Raw genomic sequence first — 6,007 nt, forward strand, 5'->3', positions numbered from 1 at the left:
GGTTCACCAATACTGATACTTATTTACATGAAATGTTTTTAAGATCTTTAAATTATTGTGATTTTGTTGATCATGATTATAATCAGAATCAAACACAGGACAATCCCTTCCCTTCCCCATTTTTCAGTTTCGCAATATATGAACAGTATGTTATAAGACTGCTATAGCAACAATAAAATACATTAATCACTTTTATTATATTTAGTTGTTTGAGTAAAATAAATGATACGTTTAATATACAGGTAAAAGCCAGTAAATTAGAATATTTTGAAAAACTTGATTTATTTCAGTAATTGCATTCAAAAGGTGTAACTTGTACATTATATTTATTCATTGCACACAGACTGATGCATTCAAATGTTTATTTCATTTAATTTTGATGATTTGAAGTGGCAACAAATGAAAATCCAAAATTCCGTGTGTCACAAAATTAGAATATTACTTAAGGCTAATACAAAAAAGGGATTTTTAGAAATGTTGGCCAACTGAAAAGTATGAAAATGAAAAATATGAGCATGTACAATACTCAATACTTGGTTGGAGCTCCTTTTGCCTCAATTACTGCGTTAATGCGGCGTGGCATGGAGTCGATGAGTTTCTGGCACTGCTCAGGTGTTATGAGAGCCCAGGTTGCTCTGATAGTGGCCTTCAACTCTTCTGCGTTTTTGGGTCTGGCATTCTGCATCTTCCTTTTCACAATACCCCACAGATTTTCTATGGGGCTAAGGTCAGGGGAGTTGGCGGGCCAATTTAGAACAGAAATACCATGGTCCGTAAACCAGGCACGGGTAGATTTTGCGCTGTGTGCAGGCGCCAAGTCCTGTTGGAACTTGAAATCTCCATCTCCATAGAGCAGGTCAGCAGCAGGAAGCATGAAGTGCTCTAAAACTTGCTGGTAGACGGCTGCGTTGACCCTGGATCTCAGGAAACAGAGTGGACCGACACCAGCAGATGACATGGCACCCCAAACCATCACCCAACCCTGCAAATTTTGCATTTCCTTTGGAAATCGAGGTCCCAGAGTCTGGAGGAAGACAGGAGAGGCACAGGATCCACGTTGCCTGAAGTCTAGTGTAAAGTTTCCACCATCAGTGATGGTTTGGGGTGCCATGTCATCTGCTGGTGTCGGTCCACTCTGTTTCCTGAGATCCAGGGTCAACGCAGCCGTCTACCAGCAAGTTTTAGAGCACTTCATGCTTCCTGCTGCTGACCTGCTCTATGGAGATGGAGATTTCAAGTTCCAACAGGACTTGGCGCCTGCACACAGCGCAAAATCTACCCGTGCCCGGTTTACGGACCATGGTATTTCTGTTCTAAATTGGCCCGCCAACTCCCCTGACCTTAGCCCCATAGAAAATCTGTGGGGTATTGTGAAAAGGAAGATGCAGAATGCCAGACCCAAAAACGCAGAAGAGTTGAAGGCCACTATCAGAGCAACCTGGGCTCTCATAACACCTGAGCAGTGCCAGAAACTCATCGACTCCATGCCACGCCGCATTAACGCAGTAATTGAGGCAAAAGGAGCTCCAACCAAGTATTGAGTATTGTACATGCTCATATTTTTCATTTTCATACTCTAATACATTTCTAAAAATCCCTTTTTTGTATTAGCCTTAAGTAATATTCTAATTTTGTGACACACGGAATTTTGGATTTTCATTTGTTGCCACTTCAAATCATCAAAATTAAATGAAATAAACATTTGAATGCATCAGTCTGTGTGCAATGAATAAATATAATGTACAAGTTACACCTTTTGAATGCAATTACTGAAATAAATCAAGTTTTTCAAAATATTCTAATTTACTGGCTTTTACCTGTATGTGTGTATGTCTTTGACTGGGATAGACTCTAACTCTAGGGCAGGCGTCGGCAACCTCCATCCATCCATTTCCTACCGCTTATTCCCTTCGGGGCGCGGGGGGCGCTGTAGCCTATCTCAGCTACAATCGGGCGGAAGGCGGGGTACACCCTGGACAAGTCGCCACCTCATCACAGGGGTCGGCAACCTTTATCACTCAAAGAGCCATTTTGACCCGTTTCACAAATGAAAGAAAACAATGGGAGCCACAAAACTCTTTTGAAATTTAAAATGAAATAACACTGCATACAAAGTTTTTTTTTGCTTTGTGCTATGTATAAACCAGGGGTCTAGGACAGGGGTCGCAGGCACCTTAATATGAAAATGTAATGTTAGTGCGGCCCGCGAGTTTTATATGAATGGCGCTTGACAGCGTCATACTTGCCAACCCTCCCGAGGGCAACTATTCTTTCGATTGTCTGTTGATTTTCACCCTTACAACAAAAATAAGGGCGTGCCGTGATGGCACTGCCTTTAGCGCCCTCTACAACCTGTACATACAGCGTGCCGGCCCAGCCACACGTTGTATGAGGCTTCTGCAGACACACATAAGTGACTGCAAGGCATACTTGCTCAACAGCCATACAGGTCACACTGAGGGTGGCCGTATAAACAACTTTAACATTCTTACTAATATGCGCCACACTGTAAATCCACACCAAACAAGAATGACAAACACATTTCGGGAGAACAGCCGCACCGTAACACAACATAAACACAACAGAACAAATACCCAGAATCCCATGCATCCCTAACTCTTCCGGGCTACATTATACACCCCTGCTACCACCAAATCCCGCCCCAACCCTGCCCCTTCCCCCACACATCAACCCCCCCCCTCCGTGCGTCGGTTGAGATGGGCGGGGTTTGGTGGTAGCGGGGGTTTATAATGTAGCTCGGAAGTGTTAGGGATGCATGGGATTCTGGGTATTTGTTCTGTAGTGTTTATGTTGTGTTACGGTGCGGATGTTATCCCGAAACGTGTTTGTCATTCTTGTTTGGTGTGGGTTCACAGTGTGGCGCATATTATTAAAGTGTTAAAGTTGTTTATACGGCCTGTTGAGCAAGTATGCCTTGCAGTCACTTACGTGTGTGAGCATAAGCCGCATACAACATGGGACGAGGTCGGCACGCAGATAGAATGGTGAAAAAGCGGACGCGACGACAGGTTGTAGAGGACGCTAATAAAGGCAGTGTCATCACTGCACGCCCTCAATATTGTTGTCCGGGTGAAAATCTGGGCACTGAAACAGGAAGTCTCCCGGAAAAATCGTGAGGATTGGCAAGTATGCATCAGAGTGGTCAAAGAGCCGCATGCGGCTCCGGAGCCACGGGTTGCATACCCCTGCTCTAGGGGTTGGCGCATTAAGCCAAATGTCCATAAATTCAATTCCGGTATCTGATCGGTACTTGTGTGACAAGATCAGCATTTTTCAATTGTCTTCTATGTTTATTCCATCCGTCCATTTTCTACTGCTTGTCCCTCTCAGGGTCGCGGGGGTGGCTGGAGCATATCCCAGCTGCATTCGGGCGGAAGGCGGCGTACACCCTGGACAAGTCGCCACCGCATCACAGGGCCTTCTATGTTTATTTTTCCCAAATTTTTATGTTTTTATTGTGTTGTTTATATTGTTGTATTGGTGGTATTATTTCCCATACTTGCTTGATGTACAGCTTAAGTTGTGTCTCTGTTGTCGTATTTTACGCTTCATAATGTGCCACACATTTTCAATGGGAGACAGGTCTGGACTACAGTCTAGCCTGTAGTCTAGTACCCGCACTCTTTTACTATGAAGCTACGTTGTTGTAACAATAACTAACTCTGTTGAATGTGGCTTGGCATTGTCTCGCTGAAATAAGCAGGGGCGTCCATGAAAAAGACGTTGCATGGATGGCAACATACGTTGCTCCAAAACCTGTATGTACCTTTCAGCATTAATGGTGTCTTCACAGATGTGTACATTACCCATGCCTTAGGCGCTAATACACCCCCATACCATCACAGATGCTGGCTTTTGAACTTTGCGCCTATAACAATCCGGATGGTTATTTTCCTCTTTGGTCCGGAGGACACGACGTCCACAGTTTCCAAAAACAATTTGAAATGTGGACTCGTCAGACCACAGAACACTTTTCCACTTTGCATTAGTCCATCTTAGATGGGCTCGGGCCCAGGGAAGCCGGCAGCGTTTCTGGGTGTTGTTGATAAATGGCTTTCGCTTTGCATAGTAGAGTTTTAACTTGCACTTACAGATGTAGCGACCAACTGTAGTTACTGACAGTAGTTTTCTGAAGTGTTCCTGAGCCCATGTGGTGATATTTTTTACACACTGATGTCGGTTTTTGATGCAGTACCACCTGAGGGATCACTGGCGTTCAATGGTGGTTTTTGGCCTTGTCGCTTACGTGCAGTGATTTCTCCATATTCTCTGAACCCGTAGATGGTGAAATCCCTAAATTCCTTGCAATAGCTCGTTGGGAAATGTTCTTAAACTGTTCGACAACTTGCTCACGCATTTGTTCACAAAGTGGTGACCCTCGTCCCATCCTTGTTTGTGAATGACTGAGCATTTCACGGAAGCTGCTTTTATATCATGGCACCCGCCTGTTCCCAATTAGCCTGTTCACCTGTGGGATGTTCCAAATAAGTGTTTGATGAGCATTTCTCAACGTTCTCAGTCTTTTTTGCCACTTGTGCCAGCTTTAAAAACAAACGTGTTACAGGCATCAAATTCCAAATGAGCTAATATTTGCAAAACATAACAAAGCTTACCAGTAACACAACGTGCCAACTTCACTGGTTTGGGACTTGTGGTTTTCCTTTCTGTCACACCCCAAAGTTCTTATATATATATATATATATATATATATGTATGTGTGGGAAAAAAAATCACAAGACTATTTCATCTCTACAGGCCTGTTTCATGAGGGGGGGTACCCTCAATCATCAGGAGATTTTAATGGGAGCATTCACATACCATGGTTTATATAGGGCACAGAGTGGGTGGGTACAGGCTGGCCTAGGAGCGTGGTGATTGGCTCATGTGTTACCTAGGAGGTGTTTCCGTCTATGGCGGCATGTTGTTACAATTTCGCTGCGCTTGTTGAGGGATGACAGGTCTGGATGGTAAATAATAAACAGTTTCTCTTTCAAGCATAGGTTGCATCTTTTATTGCCACTATTGTAAGGTGTGCTGGATGCAAGAATTTGCCATGTTATTGAATATTCAACATTGTTGTCTTTGAGGTCCCAAATGTGTTTGCTGAGTTCTGTGGTATTTCGCAGGTTTTTGTTCCTGAAAGAAGCCTTGTGATTGTTCCATCTGGTTTTAAACTCTCCCTCGGTTAATCCTACATATGTGTCGGATGTGTTAATGTCCTTGCGTATTACCTTAGATTGGTAGACAACTGATGCTTGTAAGCACCCCCCGTTGAGAGGGCAATCAGGTTTCTTTCGACAGTTACAGTCTTTGTTGGTTTTGGAGTCGCTCTGTGTGGGGGCCGACGGCTCATTTGCAATTGTTTTGTTGTGGTTTGAGATGATTTGTCGTATATTGTTCATATATATATATATATAAATATATATATATATATATATATAAATAAATGTGTGTTATGCCTAAAATCTGTATCGTATTTTATCCTGATTATATAACAAAATTATGCAAGGATCATAAACATTTACAAATATAGGTATAGGTATCAATATTGGTATTTGCAAAATCTTTACAGTGCAGTACTCACCCACCTCTAACCAGCTCAAGTGTGGCCTTAATAAAAAAAAGTATAGACAAATGGATAGTCAATTGCAGTGATTCCTAAACTGTGGTACCTGTACCACCAGTGATACACAGGCTCCATCTAGTGGTACGCCAAATAATCACATGATTAAAGTACAGTGTTTTATTTTCCTGCATTCAAACACAATGTTACTGTGTAAAGTGTGTGCAATGTTAGAGTCTAACATTTTAAATATACTTGTTAAATACAACCTCTGTCTTGTTGTAATGAATACTTAGGCCTACTACACTACTGTATTTTAATGTTGGTCATTGGAGAAAAAAGTTTAAGAACCACCGGTTTATGGTTTTTATTCCCCTGTATTTTAAAACAAAGCTAGGAAACAGCAAAGTGACGTACGCCCTG

This window comes from Nerophis lumbriciformis, linkage group LG30, assembly GCF_033978685.3.
Source record: "Nerophis lumbriciformis linkage group LG30, RoL_Nlum_v2.1, whole genome shotgun sequence".
In the NCBI taxonomy this organism is placed as follows: Eukaryota; Metazoa; Chordata; class Actinopteri; order Syngnathiformes; family Syngnathidae; genus Nerophis; species Nerophis lumbriciformis.